General features: G+C 43.9%; 1 protein-coding gene across 4 annotated transcripts in view; it reads right to left on the bottom strand.

The window, feature by feature from the left end:
- The window catches only part of SLC12A7 (solute carrier family 12 member 7), a 327938-nt gene that overhangs the window by 239861 nt on the left and 66777 nt on the right, over nt 1-21300 (bottom strand). The gene's annotated exons all lie outside the window — the stretch shown is intronic.

Raw genomic sequence — 21300 nt, 5'->3', positions numbered from 1 at the left:
AGGTGCCAGGCTGGGGTGGGGCGGATGCGGGGGTGAGGACTTCGGGTAGGGGGGCAGGCTCTGGGGTGGGACTGAAGATGAGGGGTTTGGGGTGCAGGAGGGTGCTCGGGACTGGGACCGGGGGTTGGGGCACGGGGGTGGCTCAGGGGTGCAGGCTCTGGGTGGTGCTTACCTCAAGCAGTTCCCGAAAGTAGTGGCATGTCCTCCTCCAGCTCCTATGTGGAGCTGCAGCCAGGTGGCTCTGCTGCATGCTGCCCCGTCCACAGGCACCGCCCCTGCAGCGCCCATTGGCAACAGTTCCCAGCCAAAAGGATCTGCGGGGGTAGCGCCTGGGGAGGGGGCAGCATGCAGAGCGGAGCCCCCTGATAGCTCCTATGCATAGGAGCCAGGTTGGGGGGGGGGACATGCCGCTGTTTCTGGGAGCTGCACGAAGAGGCCCCAGACCCTGCTCCCCAGTGGGAGCTCGAGAGCCAGATTAAAATGGCTGATGGGCCAGATGTGGCCCACAGGCCGCAGGCCAACCCCTGTTATAACAGCTTCATTGATAATAAATTTATTTGACACAGAGGCTTTTTTAAATGGAAAATTTAGAATAATGTACAATACATCTGTATTGGAGGCTGAAATCTAAGATAACTGATGAGAATACCTACAAGCCCAGACACAGATTCCATAGGGTAAAACAAAAATAAAAATAGATTTAAAAGACACTACATAAGCATCTATGAGAAGGACATTGGAGTAGTAGTGGTCATGAACCACACTTCCACATTGGTACAGTAGAACCTGATTGTAAGCCAGATAAAAGAACTAACTCAGGTAGATATTATTTGAGGTACAAAACAATCAATCTGGGCCTTTTTGCATCAGTTAAAAAGCTTGTCTGATTACAGTTATAAAAGTTTCCTTCTGAGCAGTTTAAGGGTTTAAAACATATGCCTCTCAAACCTCTATCCTCTCAGAAGTAACACCAAAGTAAAGACAGATCCTATGTCACAGACTAGATACATGCCCTTGTTCCAAGAGACAATTTATGTACAACAGCAGCATCTATGACAACTCCCTCTCCAATCCCTTATGTCATGGGCCTGGTCTACACTAGGCGTTTAAATCGGTTTTAGGAGCGTAAAACCGATTTAACGCCACAACCGTCCACACTAGGAGGCACCTTATATCGATTTTAATGGCTCTTTAAATCAGTTTCTGTACTCCTGCCCGACGAGAGGAGTAGCGCTAATATCGGTATTAACATATCGGAATAGGGTTAGTGTGGCCGCAATCGACGGTATTGGCCTCCGGGAGCTATCCCACAGTGCACCACTGACCGCTCTGGACAGCATTCTCAACTCAGATGCACTGGCCAGGTAGACAGGAAAAGCCCCGCGAACTTCTGAAATTCATTTCCTGCTTCGACAGCGTGGAGAGCTCATCATCACAGGTGACCACGCACAGCTCATCAGCACAGTTAACAATGCTGTCTCCTGAGAATCGAAAAAGAGCCCCAGCATGGACCGCTCGGGAGGTAATGGATCTGATCGCTATATGGGGAGAGGATTCAGTGCTAACAGAACTGCGTTCCAAAAGACGAAATGAAAAAGTATTTGAAAGAATTTCTAAGGCTATGACGGCTAAAGGCCACAGCAGGGACTCCGTGCAGTGCAGAGTGAAAGTTAAGGAGCTCAGACAAGCCTACCAGAAAACCAAAGAAGCAAACGGAAGGTCCGGGGCAGGTCGAAAAACATGCCGCTTCTATGATGAGCTGCATGGAATTTTAGGGGGCTGCGCCACAAGTACCCCACCCCTGACCGTGGATTCCGAGGTGGGGGTTGTAATCTCTGCCATGTCTGAGGATTATGCAGACGGGGAAGAGGAAGAGTAAGAAGAAGAGGAAGACCTCGCAGAGAGCACACAGCACTCCGTGACCCCCACCAGCCAGGAGCTTTTTATCACCCTGACGGAATTACCCTGCTCCCAGCCCTCACAAGCAACTATTCCAGAGAATGACGCCCTGGAAGGGAGCTCTGGTGAGTGTACCTTTGCAAATAGCAAACAGTGTTTTTTAAGCAAGCCTTTTTTAATGATTGATTTGCCCAGAGGACTTGGGATGCATTCGCAGACAGTATAGTTACTTAGAAAAGTTTGTTAACATGTCCGGGGATTGAGAGGAAATCCTCCAGGGACATCTCGATGAAGCGCTCCTGTAGGTACTCCAGAAGCCTTTGCAGAAGGTTTCTGGGCAAGGCATCCTTGTTCCGCCCACCATGGTAGGACACTTTACCATGCCATGCATGTAGCAAGTAATCAGGTATCATTGCGTGGCAAAGCATAGCAGCGTATGGTCCCGGTGACTGCTGGCATTCAAGAAGCATCCGCTCTTTATCTTGTTCTGTTATCCTCAGCAAAGTGATATCGTTCAGGATAACCTGGTTAAAAATCAGGAATTTAAGTAAGGGGGGTGGCCATTTCTCTACTGGGTTCGTGGAATGCAGCAGCTTAAAAAAACCACTTTCCTGCACGTAGGGAAGCGGGGGGAGGGGAGGAGTGAAATGCCGATGATCTTTTCTGTTTGGTCACGGCGAGGCGATCTTCCCCAAGCTACCGGACAAGCAGTGGGTGGGGGGGAGGGGGAAGGTTGTTGATTAGCAGGGAGCTAGCGTGGTATTAGCCATGCGTTGGGGGGGGAGGGGTAAATCACTGAGACAGTGGCTTACCATGGCCGCATGCAAGCTGAATCCTGATGCCTGGACCTGTGTCTGAGATATGTAACCCCAGAGATGCAAGCAGTCACTATTAAGATGAAAAATGCGACCTTGTAGGGAAATCACATGTGCTATGTAAGGTGAATAGTGCTTTTCACTGTGAAAGAGTATAACCATTGTTCTGTAAAATGTATCTTTCTAAATATTTATCTCCCTCATGCAGCTGCAAATTTTCAAGCGTCCCTCCTCCATCCCAAAGGCTAGCACAGATAAGGCGGAGGAAAAAGAAGGCGAGATGAGATGTTCTCGGATATTATGGAAGTTACACGCAATGAAAGAGCTCATCTGAATGAGTGGAAGGACGTGGTTTCAAATTACAGGAAAGAGGCCAGTGAACGTGAGGACAGGAGGGATGAACGTGAGGACAGGAGGGACAACCGAGATGAGAGGTGGCGGCAGGAAGACCGGCAGGAAAATCAGCGGTGGCGGCAGGAAGATCAGCGGTGGCGGGGTGCAACTCTGGGGCTGCTGCGTGATCAAACTGACATGCTCCGGCGTCTTGTGGAGCTTCAGGAACGGCAGCAGGATCACAGAGTGCCGCTGCAGCCCCTGTATAACCACCCTCCCCCCTCACCATGTTCCTTAGCCTCCTCACCCAGACGTGTAAGAACGCGTGGGGGGAGGCTCCGTGCACCCGCCCACTCCACCCCCGTGGACAGCCCAACCAGAAGGATGCCGTTACTCTGAATTTTTTTTAATGGCCTTCTCCATCCCTCCTTTCCTCCTCCCAAAGCACACCCTTACTTCTCTCCTCTTTTTATAATGAATCAATAAAGAATTCATGCTTTTAAATGAGTGACTTTATTTGCATAAGTAAGCTGTACTCGAAGGGGAGGGGAGTTGCTTACAGGGACTGAGTCAATCAAGGGGGTTGGGTGTTCATCAACAAACACAGCAGTCACACTGTACCCTGGCCATTGATGAAGCTCGTTTTCAAAGCTTCTCTGATGTGCACCGCTTCCTGGTGTGCTCTTCTAATCTCCCTGGTGTCTGGCTGCGCGTAATCAGCGGCCAGGTGATTTGCCTCAGCCTCCCACCCTGCCATAAAGGTCTCCCCCTTACTCTCACAGAGATTGTGGAGAATACAGCAAGCAGCAATAACATAGGGGACATTGGTTTGGCTGAGGTCTGAGCGAGTCAGTAATGTGCGCCAGCGAGCCTTTAAACGGCCAAATGCACATTCCACCACCATTCTGCACTTGCTCAGCCTGTAATTGAACAGATCCTGACCACTGTCCAGGCTGCCTGTGTATGGCTTCATGAGCCATGGCATCAAGGGGTAGGCTGGGTCCCCCAGGATAACGACAGGCATTTCAACATCCCCAACTGTTATTTTCTGGTCTGGGAAGTAAGTCCCTTGCTGCAGCCGTTTAAACAGAGTAGTGCTTCTGAATACGCGAGCGTCATGAACCCTCCCTGGCCATCCCGCGTGGATGTTTGTGAAACGTCCCTTGTGATTCACCAGTGCTTGCAGCACCATTGAAAAGTACCCCTTCCGGTTTACGTACTGGGTGCCCTGGTGCTGCGGTGCCAAGATAGGGATATGGGTTCCATCTATCGCCCCCCCACAGTTAGGGAATCCCATTGCAGCAAAGCCATCCACTATGGCCTGCACGTTTCCCAGAGTCACAACCTTTCGTAGCAGCATCTTAGTGATTGCTTTGGCTACTTGCATCACAGCAGCCCCCACAGTAGATTTTCCAACTCCAAATTGATTCCCGACTGACCGGTAGCTGTCTGGCGTTGCAAGCTTCCACAGGGCTATCGCCACTCGCTTCTCTACTGTGAGGGCTGCTCTCATCTTGGTATTATGGTGTTTCAGGGCAGGGGCAAGCAAGTCACAAAGTTCCATGAAAGTGCCCTTATGCATGCGAAAGTTTCGCAGCCACTGGGAATCGTCCCACACCTGCAACACAATGCGGTCCCACCAGTCAGTGCTTGTTTCCCGGGCCCAAAATCGGCGTTCAATGGATAGAATCTGCCCCATTACCATCAGGATCTCCAAAGCACCGGGGTCCGCGGTTTGAGATAATTCTGTGTCCACGTCCTCATCACTGTCATCGCCGCGCTGCCGTATCCGCCTCTTACTCGCCTCGGTTCACGAGAGTGTGCGAGGTGTTTAAAACATCCACGATTGCGGTATGGATCTGAGCAGGGTCCATGCTTGCTGTGCTATGGCGTCTGCACGGTTCACCAAGCAAAAAAGGCGCGAAACGGTTGTCTGCCGCTGTCAGGGAGGGAGGGGTGAGGCTGTACCCAGAACCACCCGCGAAAATGATTTTTGCCCCATCAGGCACTGGGATCTCAACCCGGAAATGCCAAGGGGCGGGGGAGGCTGCGGGAACTATGGGATAGCTACGGGATAGCTACCCACAGTGCAACGCTCCAGAAATCGACGCTAGCCTCGGACCATGGACGCACACCACCGATTTAATGTGTTTAGTGTGGCCGCGCACACTCGATTTTATAAAATCTGTTTTACAAAACCGGTTTATGCAAATTCGGAATAGTCCCGTAGTGTAGACGTACCCATGGTAATACCTACTGAGGAGTGGAGGAGAGCATATATCAGCCGGGACTAACAGGACAGAATTTTAAGAGCTGCACAATGGAAAGTAGCAGAAACTGTGACTCCTCTCCTAAGGCAGCTGGCCTGCCTGAAGACTGAGCAAAAAACAGGGGGAAAGGACTCCCTTAAAACTGTTTGCCAAATGTGCAAGGATGTCTATACTTAAGAGTAGTGAATTCACCCACAAAACAGCCAAAACCAGAAAGAGTTCCTGGTACAAGACCCTTCAAACTACAGGAAAGCATTTCTTTTTTTTCTCCCCATCTTACAAATTAAACATACTCACTCTTTTCAGGATTCACCACGGTCACCTGCAAGTATACACAAGCTAAAGCTCTGTCTTCATACATGGTGTGACGATGCGGTTCTGGCGGGACCCAACTGAGAGTGCCAATTCAGGACAAATCGCTTAAAACAGAGCCGTTACAGCCAAAGGCTGGGGTTTTTCCACCTCTAAGGCAAACCAAACCAGCCAGACAAAGAGGACTTCGATCTCACTCCACTGGCTAACCACAAGTCACACAAGCAATTTCCTTAGACACTCCAGTTTTCCAGTATCACCACCAGTGCCACTTGTCCAGGGGATGAATGGTTATGAAAACCAACACCCCAATAAAAGAAAAAAGGTTCTCTTGATCCCAAAGAATCAAGCCCCAGACTAGGTCAATATACAAATCAGATCTTACCCACAAATCACGCTGTTGCCAATCCTTTAGAATCTAAAGGTTTATTCATAAAAGGAAAAAGATATAGATTAGAGCCAGAATTGGTTAAATGGAATCAATTACATGCAGTAATGGCAAAGTTCTTAGTTCAGGCTTGTAGCAGTGATGGAGTAAACTGCAGGTTTAAATCAAGTCTCTGGAGTACATCCCCCGCTGGGATGGGTCATTCAGTCCTTTGTTCAGAGCTTCAGTTCGTAGCAAAGTCCCTCCAGAGGTAAGAAGCAGGATTGAAGACAAGATGGAGATGAGGCATCAGCCTTTTATAGGCTTTTCCCAGGTGTAAGAACACTTATTTGTTCTTACTGTGGAAAATTACAGCAAAATGGAGTCTGGAGTCATATGGGCAAGTTCCTGCATACTTTGCTGAGTCACAAGGCGTATCTGCCTTCTCTCAATGGGTCAATTGTGTAGCTGATGGTCCTTAATGGGCCATCAAGCAGGCTAGGCAGAGCTAACACCAACTTGTCTGGGATGTCTCCCGGAAGCATAGCATAGCATAGTTTGAAATACAGACAGTATAGAGCCAATACGCATAACTTCAACTACAAAATGATACATACATATAGACAGGGGCGGCTCTAGACACCAGCGCGCCAAGCAGGCGCGTGGGGCGGCCGTTTCCCGGGGGGGCGGCATTTGGCTCCGGTGGAGCTCCCGCCGGCATGCCTGCGGCAGGTCCACGGAGCCGGGGCAGCGGACCTGCCGCAGGCATGACTGCGGCGGGTCCCGTCTTCCCGCGGCTCCGGTTGAGCTCCCGCAGGCATGACTGCGGCAGGTCCGCTCGTCCCAGGCTCCGGTGGACCTGCCGCAGGCATGCCGGCAAGAGCTCAACCGGAGCCGCGGGAAGAGGGGACCCGCCGCGGGACCGGGGAAGGGCGGCGCAGCGCTCCGCGCTGCTTGGGGCAGCCTACTTTCTAGAGCCGCCCCTGCATATAGACACCGTAATTATAACCAGCAACCCATAACCTGGTCTTAGACACCTTATATGACCCCCTTTTACATAAGATTTGGTGCCACTAAAGGACGTTGGTTGCAACCATGTTCTATATGGTCCCAGATTATATCAGTAACGTCACACATGGCAGAGGCCAAATCAGCGATACTCAAACTGAGGCTTGAGAGCTGCAAATGGCTCTATAATGTGTCTCTTGTAACCCTTTGCAGCACATGATATTCAAGCACTGTGTGATTTAATTATTACCTGATCTAAGTTATTAACCAATCAGGAGTCTTTTACTATGTTATTACCCAATATTAGTTGAGACAATAATAATACTTGATCAGTTATGGTGCTATGAGAATAATTTATATATAGATAAACTGTTTAAATATGAATATATACTATCATACTGTTTAAATATGAATATATATTACTGTAGCAAATGAAACAATGAATTCACACTTATGTGGCTCTTTTGAGTAATATTGATCTCTAACTTGGTTCCTGAACCACTGACATCTGAGTATCATTGGATTAAACACTCTGATGTCAGTTCTGAAGTCATTAGAAGGGGAGCTACAAATGCATTTTGCTTCAAAATCAGTTGAAGGCATCAACCTTTCACTAATGAAGACAAAAGATACCTCTATCTCAAGAAATGGAAATCCACACTGGTGCTTATTTCACACACAGATTTTACCCAAAAAGGGTACTCAGGCAGACTGAATTAACTATTTGCACAGTCCAAAAGTTCACTAGAAGCTTTCACCAGGATTAAAACTAACTATGATTGTTCCATTTACCATGTAAGTAGATGGACACCATGAGAGTGAATGAATATCCAAAGATAATATTTCTGCTGTCCAGAAGTCATCCTCAGCAACAGGATTTCAGAAATACAGTACTTATTGAGTTCCGACACTCAAGACAGAAAAAGGAAAAAAGTAATTCTACAAAAATTTTAGGGTTGGCAAATAGTGGGCGATGTTCACAAATATTCAATTTAAAACAATTTTGATTCACTATATTCACAACCTTTTTTAGTTGTTTGCTCCCAAACATTTGTGAAATCAAAATTTTGTTTTAAATATTTTAATAAAACTAACTCATCATTGTATCCAAAATTCATTTTGAGATTAAGGCCAGCATTTTCAAAGCTGGGTGCCTAAATTTAGGCCCCTAAATCCATATTTAGGGAGTTAAATAAAAATAGCTTGATTTTTCAAAGCTTCTCATCACTGAAAAATCCCACTGAAACCAATGGCGTAGCCATCCACCTATGAGTGAAGTAATCATTATATATAATAATGCACTCTTTGGGAAGGCTGTCTAGGGAGGAGCAGGCCGTCCTTCAGTAGGGTTAGACATAGTTAAGGTTAAGATTTTGTCACAGGTATTTTTAGTAAAAGTCATGGACAATAAACAAAAATCACAGAAGCCTGACTTTTACTGTCCCTGACCTTTCCTAAAAATACCGGGGGAAGGAGGAACTAACAGTCAGGGGTGCCAGCTCCTGCTCCAGCCCTGGGTGGCTGCTCCAGCGCAGCCTCCAGGAGTTGCTCTAGCCCTGGATGGTACCCCAGCCCACTGCCCCAACCCTGGCTATTGACCGCTGCTCTGGTGGGAGCTGAAGCCAAGGAAGTCGTGGGGGTCCCTGAAAGACAGAATCTGTAGCCTCCATGACAAAATTGTATCCTTAGACATAGTCCAGACCTCTTGTTGTGATTTATCCAGAGCTCACTTACATTAATTTCACCACCACTTAAGGGAAACTGAAAAGCTTTCCTTAAAAATAAATAAAAAAAACTATATAAAGATAATTAATGATATATAAATGCTAACTAAAAAAAATAAGATTGTCTGCACAACTTAGAACTGAGCAATAAAGCTGAAACACAGTAAAACAGCTATCTCCATTCCCCACTAAATACAGTTTTCAGTCACTGTATATCTGACTAGCAAACACAAAATTATATCCCCACTACTCCAGGACAGAAATTTGTTTCAAGAATGATGGTTGTGCTCAACATTAAACTATTTCTTTCAAGACTGACAGTTCAATGAGAAACGTTCAGTTTTATATATTTGTATCTATATTGGACAATAAATTTGTATCTATATTGGACAATATGTACATAGAATCATAGACTTTAAGGTCAGAAGGAACCATTATGATCATCTAGTCTGACCTCCTGCACAACGCAGGCCACAGAATCTCACCCACCCACTCCTGTATCAAACCCCTAACCTATATCTGAGCAACTGAAGTCCTCAAATGGTGGTTTAAAGACTTCAAGGTGCAGAGAATCCTCCAGCAAGTGACCCAAGCCCCATGCCGCAGAGGAAGGTGGAAAAACCCCCAAGGGCCTCTGCCAATCTGCCCTGGAGGAAAATTCCTTTCCGACCCCAAATATGGCAATCAGCTAAACCCTGAGCACGTGGGTGAGACTCACCAGCCAGACACCCAGGAAAGAATTCTCTATAGTAACTCAGATCCTACCCCATCTGACATCCCACCACAGGCCATTGGGCATATTTACTGCTAATAGTAAAAGATCAATTAATTGCCAAAATTAGGCTATCCGATCATACCATCCCCTCCATAAACTTATCAAGCTGATACATTAAGCTGAACCCATGAAATGTTAACTTGAATACAAATCTGCCATGGTACTGCCATGCAGAGAGAGAACATATTCACCATATACCCTGTACCTAGAGGAAAGTGTCCTAACTTTTCCTGGAAAGTGCCCAGAAATCCAAATCTCTCATCTTCTAAGGGCTGTTTAAATCCCCATGCAATTTATGACCCTTATTGTCAACTAAGGCCATCAACTTAAATCTGGGAAAGAGTTACTGAACATGCCGCACCAATTTTTTAAACAAGTTAGCAAAGAGCTTATGCAAGGTCACTGCAGATTCAGAACCCAGGTCTCTGACAACCAAAAGTCAAAGACAAATTTTATAAATCTGGATTTCATGACACCAGGAGGGATCAGCATCCCTTTTAAAAAGCGATTACACCTTTTTCTACCAACTCTTCCAATGTATACATGAGGACAGATTACATCCTGGTTTCTTCATCCTTAGTAGCAGATATTATAGATTCAGAATCATACCTTAAGTATCAACATATCATGCAATGTCTATAACTCTTTAAAAATCAATAATGAAAAAAGAAACTAAGTTCTACTTTGATATTAATGACAAAAAAAAACAATTAAAAATGTTGCCAGGGATGCATATAAAGTTGGGCTGTCAAGCGATTTAAAAAATTAATCACAATTGATTAATCGCACTGTTAAACAATAATAGAATACCAATTATTTAAATATTTTTGGATGTTTTCTACATTTTCAAATATATTGATTTCAGTTTCAAAACAGAATAAAAGAGGACAGTGCTCACTTTATTTTTGATTACAAGTATTTGCACTGTAAAAAAAATAGTATTTTTCAATTCACTTAATACGACTACTGTAGTGCAATCTCTTAATCATGAAAACTGAACTTACAGATGTAGAATTATGTACAAAAAACTGCATTCAAAAATAAAACAATGTAAAATTTCAGAGCCTGCAAGTCCACTGAGTCCTACTTCTTGTTCAGCCAATCGCTCAGACCAACAAGTTTGTTTATATTTTCAGGAGATAATGCTGCCTGCTTCTTGTTTAGAATGTCACCTGAAAATGAGAACAGGCATTCTCATGGCACTGTTGTAGCTGGCGTTGCAAGATGTTTACATGCTAGATGTGCTAAAGATTCATATGTCCCTTCATGCTTCAACCACCATTCCAGGGGACATGCATCCATGCTGATGACGGATTCTACTCGATAACAATCCAAAGCAATGTGGACCGACACATGTTCATTTTCATGATCTGAGTCAGATGCCACCAGCAGAAGGTTCATTTTCTTTTTTGGTGGTTTGGGTTCTGTAGTTTCTGCATAGGAGTTTTGCTCTTAAAATTTCGGAAAGCATGCCCCATACCTTGTCCCTCTCAGATTTAAACCTTGGGTCGAGTGCCGTAGTTATCTTTAGAAATCGCACATTGATAACTTCTTTGCATTTTTGAAATTGTTCTTAAATGAACACTTCATCCGAGACTGCTATAACATGAAATATATGGCAGAATGTGTAAAGCAGAACAGAGGACATGCAATTCTCCCACAAGGAGTTCAGTCACAAATTTAATGAATGTACTTTTTTTTTTTTTTTTTAAACAAGTGTCATCAGCATGGAAGCATGTCCTCTGAAATGGTGGCTGAAGCATGAAGGGACATACGAATGTTTAGCATATCGGGCACTTAAATACCTTGCAATGCTGGCTACAAAAGTGCCATGCAAATGCCTTTTCTCACTTTCTGGTGACATTGTAAATAAGAAGAGGGCAGAATTATTGCCTGTAAATGTAAACAAACTGGTTTGTCTTAGCAATTGACTGAACAAGAAGTAAGACTGAGTGGACTTGTGGACTCTGAAGTTTTACGCTGTTTTGTTTTTTAAGCGCAGTTATGTAACAAAAAAATCTACATTTGTAAGTTGCACTTTCACAACAAAGAGATTGCAATATAGTACTTGTATGAGGTGAACTGAAAAATACTAGTTTTTTATCATTTTTACAGTGCAAATATTTGTAATCAAAAGTAATTACACTTTGATTTCAATTACAACATAGAATACAATATATAGGAAAATGTAGAAAAACATCCAAACTATTTAATACATTTCAGTTGGTATTCTATTGTTTAACAGTGCGATTAAAACTGCAATTAATTGTGATTACATTTTATCGCAATTAATTTTTTTGAGTTATTCGCGTGAGTTAACTGTGATTAATCAAAAGCCCTAATATAAAGTAAAATGAGGGAAACTAGTTAACCTAACATCTCAAAGAGGAAAAGAAAGGGAAGTACACAAAGCAAAATTAACACAGGAGATTGAAAACGTCAAGCCTTGAAAAAAAAAACTGGGTACTTAAATGGCTCTCCTTCAGTAAGCAATTAAATGCCATACTTTTAGAAAAAAAAACCTAACAGGCCCTCACTCAGCTTGCTGAAACACAGATACCATGAAGGAATGAATTACGTTAATAAGCTTCTTTCCAGACTAAGAAAAAGAGAAGAGAAGGAAAAGAGTCACACACATGCAGGTAGGAGGAAGCATTGGCCTCCTAAACCCAGGGTTATGAGTTCAGTCCTTGAGGGGGCCACTTAGGGATCTGAGGCAAAATCAATACTTGGTCCTGCTAGTGAAGGCAGGGGGCTGGACTCAATGACCTTTCAGGGTTCCTTCCAGTTCTATGAGATAGGTATATCTTTATTTATTTAATAAAGGGGGGGAGCAGATAGCTCAGTGGTTTGAATATTGGCCTGCTAAACCCAGGATTGTGAGTTCAATCTTTGAGGGGGCCATTTAGGGATCTGGGGCAAAGATCTGCCTCAGGATTGGTGCTGCTTTGAGCAGGGGGTTGGACTCCTGAGGTCCCTTCCCACCCTGATATTCTATGATTCTAAAAAGAGCAAAGTAAGAAGTAAAATTTAAGACCAGAGAGATTAGTAAAAAAATTCAGGAGATTTTATGCAAATGTAGTTGGAGGCATAAATAATAAGCCTATGAAAAAATTACAAAATATATTAAGGAATTTTTGACATTCGGCACTGCAATCAGGAGCAGCAAGAGGTCATGTCATTGCCTGCCCAGTAACCTTGGATGTCTCACAATGCTTTGCTGTTGTAGCTCCCAATCTGAGCCACTCACAACCAGCTATAGCGTGCAGGTCATACCCTCAGTGTATGCGCTCTAGCCAGACCTGGTTCAACAGCTATGATCCCAGCAGCCTATTTACTGTCCCACAGCCCCACTCTGGCTTCCACCAGTCATGATTACAACCAGTAAGATGACCCAATTGTGACATTAGCCAGAATACAATATGGACAGCTGTGTTCCCTCAATTCTCCAAACTGAGGTGCCTCTTACACTGCTTTGCTGTCAGAGCAACCACTCCTGGCCTGCTCACAGCTATACTGCATGAGTGCTATAGCCAGCCACTCATGAATTACGCCAGCAGGGTGACAACAGAAGCCTGTCCCAGGCTTTCCCCCAGTAATGTGTGCCTTGTACTGCCCAGCCCCTCCTGGACAATACAAGCCAATATTAAGTCTGTCTTTCATTAATAGAAAGTGATATGCACAAATCCTGTTATCTCAAATGAAATTTCTCAAAAACTTCAATCCAAACACACACTGGTATAGAAAATAAACTTGTTTTATTGTTTTAACTACACAAAAATAGATTTTAAGCATAAAAGTCAGAATTGGTTACAAATAAAAGGTAGAAATCAAACTAATACCTAACTTAACAAGCTAAGTGACTTTAACAGTGTGGAGAGAGGGATAGCTCAGTGGTTTGAGCATTGGCCTGCTAAACCCACAGTTGTGAGTTCAATCCTTGAGGGGGCTGCTTAGGGATCTAGGGCAAAAATTGGTCCTGCTAGTGAAGGTAGGGGGCTGGACTCAATGACCTTTCAAGGTCCCTTCCAGCTCTAGGAGATTGGTATATCTCCAATTATTACCCTTTAAAACAAAAGGGTCTCTCTCACCTCAGATTCTAGTCATCTTGCTGGCTGGATCTTTCAGCCAGGATTCCTCTCCAGTCCAATGATGCTTAATTTGTCCTTCCAGTGCTGTCGATGCCATGAGTGGAGATGAAGGGAGAGATCATTTAGGGTTTCTGTTCCCCATGTTAATATATTTTCCTCCTCTTTGAGAAGCATTTCCATCTGGGGTTCAGGAGACAGAAAGTCAGTGGGATGGGAACTTCCAGCTGTTTCTTTGCCAGCCTGGAAATTTCTTGTTCATACCCTTTTTCCTGCCAAAGAATGGCCACTTAAGCAGGTGATAGTCGATTTGATTTTGCTGACACCTGGCTAAGGCATCAGTTTGCTTTTGTCTCTGAGGAACTCATTTGTGTCTGCTTTTCTAAATGTGGAGCATTTCTAAGCCATATCATACAGTAGAATTGTATTACTTTATATACAGTGTTCCCACATATATTTTACCAGGACAATAATGATCAGTACATTATGAGTTTTTAAATGATACCTCACAAGGCATATTTTGTACAGAATCCTTTATAGTTTTGTAAAAACGGTGAACGTAGGGATACAGACTGTCACACCAACACACTACCGGTCCCAATTTTTCCCAAAACCGTGTGCTCTGAAATGTCCAGCACTCTCCTGGACAATTCAGAAAAACTGAATGACTTGTTTGTTCCTCTAAAGACACAAAAACACATCATATTTATTTAACTGGGGGTAAATGTACCCTTCCCTTCAAACACAGCACTGAGTTGGTTTATGGTAAAAATGAAATATATTAACAAAATATATATATAAGATTAAGTGAGTTCAAGTACAAGGAATGAGGATAGAGTAACAAGTAAAAACAAAATATGCTTCTAAAAGTCTAAATTTTAATTTAGCAAGTTTTGTTCAAGATACTTTCCTCTCATCAGTCATTCTTCTTCCCAGACATTGCTGACTTTCCCTCAGTCAGGACCTTCCACAAAAGTATGAAGTGATGTGTTCCCTAATCTTCTTAGGTGAAAGATCTTTGCCTAAGCAGGTTTCTCACCTACATTCAGTTCCAGATACATCACCCCCCGCCCCACCATGGTTGACGGACCCCTCTTTCTCAGCTTGCAAAGGCCCTGTTCCCTTGTGTCTATCTAGTGATGGATGCCAAAGATGGCTTCGTCCTTGCTTTCATCTTCCAAAGTTCAATGAATTCGTTCACAAGGCAGGGTGACCTTATGGTGCCTTTCCCATCCTCTGAGCTACACATCCTCCTGCTCATTTCTATGTAAATGGAGTGTCCATTGTTTCTGGTCTCACTATTCTTAATTTACATAGGAGACAGACAGATGCTAGGGGATAAAACACATTCTTCCTTGAGGGAGGAGGCAGTTGCTGATGAGACTCAGTTCTCACACATACGGACCCCTAGGGGACAGGGGTGAGATACACCTGCCTACGACCGTAAGTAAGATAGGCAGTTAAAATATTTTTTCCCATTATGTCATGCTGTGACTTTCCCTCCTGCCTGGCCAGACTGTACAGCCTAATATCAATGAGCATCCATAATTCCTTACAATGTGTTAATACACACATTTCACAATTTCACAATGACATTAATCACTGGGAGCAAGTTACCAGTGACCCAGGGCTGGGGAGGAAGGAGGGTGCAGGTGTGTGGGGGGGGGGGGAAGCCCCGGGCTGGGGTGGCAGGGGGTGCGGGTGGGGGTGAGAGCCCAGAGCTGGGGCGGCAGAGGGGTGCGGGTCGAGGGAGAGAGCCCAGGGCTGGGGCAGGGGCAGCCAAAATTTTTTTGCTTGGGGCAGCAAAAAACCTAGAGCCGGCCCTGGACCTAGTAAGGAGGAGAGGATTGAAGATGATAAAATACGAGTACGATCTGATGAGAAAACAGTCAAATGAAAAAGAGTCCCATTCAATTACATCATGACAGTTAAAAGAGACAATTTTTAAGTACTGATATACAAATGCTAGAAGTCTAAATAATAAGAGTGCCTCATATTCAATAAGGATATTAATATAATAGGCACCACACAAACTTGGTGGAATGAGGATAATCAATGGGACACAGTAATACCAGGGTACAAAATATATCGGAAGGACAGAACAGGTTGTGGTGGTCGGGGAGTGGCACTATATGTGAAAGAAAGCGTAAAAATCTGAAATGAACCAAACTGTACTGTAGAATCTTTATAGATAGTAGTTCCATGCTCAAATAATAAAAATATAGCAGGAGGGATATACTATCGACCAACTCGGATGGGCAAACTTTTTGGCCCGAGAGCACATCTGGGTGTGGAAATTGTATGGGGGGCCATGAATGCTCACAAAACTGTGGGTTGGGGTGCAGATGGGGGGAGGGCTCTGGGGTGGGGCCAGAAATGAGGAGTTCAGAATGTGGGAAGGGGCTCCGAGCTGGGGCCGGGGGTTGGGGTGCAGGTATGTGTGTGAGGGCTCCAGCTGGGGGTGCGGGCTCTGGGGTGGGGATGAAAGGTTGGGGGTGCAGGAGGGTGCTCTAGGCTGGGACTGAGGGGTTTGGAGGGCTGGAGGGAGATCGGGACTGGGGCAGGAGGTGGGGGCACAGGAAGTGGTCAGAGGTGCAGGCTCTGTGCAGCACTTACCTCAAGCAGCTCCCGGGAGCAGCAGCATGTCCCCCCTCCATCTCCTGTGTGAAGGCTCTACACACTGCCCCATCCACAGGTGGCACCCCTGCAGCTCCCATTGGCTGTGGTTCCCAGCCAATGGGAGCTGCAGAGGCAGTGTGTGGCGCCTCCTGCCTGTCCCTACGCATAGGAGCCAGAGGGGGGACATGCCGCTGCTTCTGGGAGCCACGGCACATGCAGAGCAAGCCCCCAACCCCACTCCCTGACTGGAGAACCAGAGCAGAGCAAGCCCCAGACCTTGTTCCCTGGCAGAAGCTTGAGGGTCAGAATAAAACGTCTGAAGGGCCGGATGGTTTGCTCACCCCTGGACCAACTGATCAGGATGGTGATAGTTACTGTGAAATACTCAGGAAAATTAGAGCAGCTATAAAAATAAAAAACTCAATCATAAATAATAATTAAGAACTATCCCCATATTGACTGGATATGTGTCACCTCAAGATGGGATGCAGAGATAAAGTTTCTTGACACCTTAAACAACTGCTTCTTGGAGCAGCTAGTCCTGGAATACACAAGAAGAAAGACAATTCTTGATTTAGTCCTAAGTGGAGCACAGGATCTGGTCCAAGAGGTGAATATAGCTGGACCACTTGGTAATAGTGACCATAATATAATTAAATTTAACATCCCTGTGGTGGGGAAAACACCACAGCAGCCCAACATGGTAGCATTTAATTTCAGAAAGGGGGACTACACAAAAATGAAGAAGTTAGTTAAACAGAGAGGTGCCAAAAGTGAAATTCCTGCAAGCTGCATGGAAACTTTTTAAAAACACCATAATAGAGGCTCAATTTAAATGTATATCCCAAATTAAAAAACATAATAAGAGAACCAAAAAAGAGCTAGCATGTCTAAACAAAGTAAAAGAAGGCATGAGAGGCAAAAAGGCATCCTTTAAAAAGTGGAAGTTAAATCCTAGTGAGGAAAATAGAAAGGAGCATAAACTCTGGCAAGTGAAGTCTAAAAATACAATTAGGAAAGCCAAAAGAGAATTTGAAGAACAGATAGCCAAAGACTCAAAAAATAATAGCAAAAAAAAATTAAGTTAATCAGAAGCTGGACGCCTGCTAAACAACCAGTGTGGCCACTGGATGATTGAGATGCTAAAGGAGCACTCAAGGATGATACGACCTTTGCAGAGAAACTAAATGGACTTTTTGCATCGGTCTTCATGGCTGAGGATGTGAGGGAGATTCCCAAACCTGAGCCATTATTTTTAGGTGACAAATCTGAGGAACTGTCCTAAATTGAGGAGTCATTAGAGGAGGTTTTGGAACAAATTGATAAATTAAACAGTAATTAATCACCAGGACCAGATGGTATTCACCCAAGAGTTCTGAAGGAACTCAAATGTGAAATTGCAGAACTAATAACTGTGGTTTGTAAATCAGTTTCTGTACCAAATGACTGGAGGATAGCTAATATGACATCATTTTTTTAAAAGGGCTCTACAGGTGATCCCAGCAATTGGAGGCCAGTAAGCCTGGCGTCAGCTCTGGGCATATTGGTTGAAACTATAGTGCAGAACAGAACTGTCAGACACATAGATTAAGGTAATTTGTTGAGGAAGAGTCAACATGGTTTTTGTAAAGGGAAATCAATCCTCACCAATCTACTAGAATTATTTGAGGGGGTCAACAAGTATGTGGACAAGGGGAACCCAGTGGATATAGTGTACTTAGATTTTCAGAAATCCTTTGACAAGGTCCTTCACCAAAGGCTCTTAAGCAAAATAAGCTGTGGGATAAGAGGAAAGGTCCTCTCATGGATCAGTAACTGGTTACAAGGTGGGAAACAAAGGATAAGAATAAATGGTCAGTTTTCAGAATGGAGAAAGGTAAATAGTGGTGTCCCCCAGAGATCTGTACTGGAACTAGTACTATTCAACATATTCATATATGATCTGGAAAAAGGCGTAAACAGTGAGGTGGCAAAATTTGCAGATGATACAAAACTACTCAAGATAGTTAACTCCAAAGAACATTACGAAGAATGACAAAGGGATCTCACAAAACTGGGTGACTGGGCAATAAAATGGTAGGTGAAATTCAATGCTGATAAATTAAAGTAATTGGAAAATGTAATCCCAACTATACATATAAAATGATGCGGTCTGAATTAGCTGTTAGGGATAGATAGTAAGACTGAAAATATCAGATTGCCTCTATATAAATCCATGGTATGCCCACATCTTGAATACTGCATGCAGATGTGGTCACCCTATCTCAATGCACTGAATGCACTGACATGGCAACCAAGCTAGCATCATAATGAAAAACTGTATTAGGATTTCTTTAACCTTTTACTGACAGAATCCAGTCCATTTCAAAGCTTTTCATGACTGATGAATCCATTTTAAGAGCAGATCCCAGAGATTTTTCCTTAAGCATTAGTAGTTTTATCCCGATACAAAGTGCAAACGAAAAACTTGTAATGAATACCTTACTTATCTGTAACTGGAGGTTCTTCGAGATGCATGGTCTCTATCCGTATTCCACTGACGATTCTGTGCATGCGCCATGCAGCCAGAGCCGGAGCTTTTCAAAGTAGTATTGCTCAGCAGTCTCTGCATGAACCTTTGTATTGCCTTGTGGTTTTTCCCAAGGCAATAAAGGGTGGAGTGGACCGATGGAGTCTCCAGTTCCTTCTCCACCACAGACCTACCGAGCCACAGCGGAGGGGAAAGAAGGTGGGATTGGAATATAGATAAGGACCACACATGTCAAAGAACATCCACTTATAGGCAAGTAACCTCCTCTTCTTCGTCCAGTGATGGTCCTTATTGTAGTCTATTGAGGGCAATTGACAAGCAGTACCTAGATAGTAGGAGGAGTGAGGAAGATGGCGAAACTGGAGAATGGAGGACTGCCATGCTAATTCTGGGTGCCAGGCATGTAGGCTGCTGACAAAAGGATATAATGTGTGATGTAGTATGCTGCTGAGGTTTTGTCTGACATGACAAGGACATGGCAATAGCAGATAGCTGGTAAGAATATGTGGCATGCTTTGCCTACTGCCCGAAGTTTGAATATGTTTATGTACATCCTAGCCTCTCATATGGTCCAGCTGACTTCTGTCATGTGATCTCCAATGTGAGCGTCCCAGCCTGAGAGTGATGCATCCATTATGACTGTCATGGTCAGCGAGGATGGGAGGAAAGGCATCTCTGAGCATAAGAACATAAGAATGGCCATATTGGGTCAGAACAAAGATCCATCCAGCCCAGTATCCTGCCTGCTGACAGTGGCCAATGCCAGGTGCCCCAGAGGGAGTTAACCTAACAGGAAATGACCAAGTGATCTCTCTCCTGCCATCCATCTCCACCCACTGACAAACAGAGACTAGGGATACCATTCCTTACCCATCCTGGCTAATAGCCATTAATGGACTTAACCTCCATGAATATATCTAGTTTTCTTTTAAACCCTGTTATAGGCCTAGCCTTCACAACTTCCTCCAGCAAGGAGTTCCACAGGTTGACTGTGCACTGTGTGAAGAAAAACTTCCTTTTATTTGTTTTAAACCTGCTGCCTATTAATTTCATTTGGTGTCCCCTAGTTCTTATATTATGGGAACAAGTAAATAACTTTTCCTTATTCACTTTCTCCACACCACTCATGATTTTGTATACCTCTATCATATCCCCCCTTAGTCTCCTCTTTTCCAAGATGAAAAGTCCTAGCCTCTTTAATCTCTCCTCATATGGGACCCATTACAAACCCCTAATCATTTTAGTTGCCCTTCTCTGAACCTTTTCTAGTGCCAGTATATCTTTTGTGAGATGAGGAGACCACATCTATACGCAGTATTCAAGATGTGGGCGTACCATGGATTTATAGAAGGGCAATAAAATATTCTCTGTCTTATTCTCTATCCCTTTTTTAACGATTCCTAACATCCTGTTTGCTTTTTTTGACTGCTGCAGCACACTACGTGGATGTCTTCAGAGATGACTCCAAGATCTCTTTCCTGATTAGTTGTAGCTAATTTAGCCCCCATCATGTTGTATGTATTGTTGGTGTTATTTTTTCCAATGTGCATTAATTTTCATTTATCCACATGAAATTTAATTTGCCATTTTGTTGCTCACTTAGTTTTGTGAGATCTTTATGAAATTCTTCACAGTCTGTTTTGGTCTTAACTATCTTGAACAGTTTAGTATCATTTGCAAACTTTGCCACTTCACTGTTTACCCCTTTCTCCAGATCATTTATGAATAAGTTGAATAGGACTGGTCCTAGGACTGACCCTTAGGGAACACCACTAGTTACCCCTCTCCGTTCTGAAAATTTACTATTTATTCCTACCCTTTGTTCTCTGTCTTTTAATCAGTTCTCAATCCATGAAAGGATCTTCCCTCTTATCCCGTGACAACTTAATTTATGTAAGAGCCTTTGGTGAGGGAAATTGTCTAAGGCTTTCTGGAAATCTAAGTACACTATGTCCACTGGATCCCCCTTGTCTATATGTTTGTTGACCCCTTCAAAGAACTCTAATAGATTAGTAAGACATGATATCCCTTTACAGAAACCATGTTGACTTTTGCCCAACAATTTATGTTCTTCTATGTGTCTGACAATTTTATTCTTTACTATTGTTTCAACTAATTTTCCTAGTACTGATGTTAGACTTACCGGTCTGTAATTGCCAGGATCACCTCTAGAGCCCTTTTTAAATATTGGCATTACATTAGCTATCTTCCAGTAACTTGGTACAAAAGCTGATTTAAAGGACAGGTTACAAACCATAGTTAATAGTTCTGCAATTTCATATTTGAGTTCTTTCAGAACGCTTGGGTGAATGCCATCTGGTCCCGGTGACTTGTTACTGTTAAGTTTATCAATTAATTCCAAAACCTCCTCTAATGACACTTCAAACTGTGACAATTCTTCAGATTTGTCACCTACAAAGGATGGCTCAGGTTTGGGAATCTCCCTAACATCCTCAGCCGTGAAGACTCAAGCCAAGAATTCATTTAGTTTTGCCGCAATTACTTTATCATCTTTAAGTTCTCCTTTTTTATCTCGATCGTCCAGGGGCCCCACTGGTTG

Source organism: Mauremys reevesii, linkage group 2, assembly GCF_016161935.1.
Source record: "Mauremys reevesii isolate NIE-2019 linkage group 2, ASM1616193v1, whole genome shotgun sequence".
NCBI classification, from domain to species: domain Eukaryota; kingdom Metazoa; phylum Chordata; order Testudines; family Geoemydidae; genus Mauremys; species Mauremys reevesii.
The sequence above is the reverse complement of the archived record's forward strand: the minus strand, read 5'-3'. Positions and strand labels throughout refer to the sequence as shown.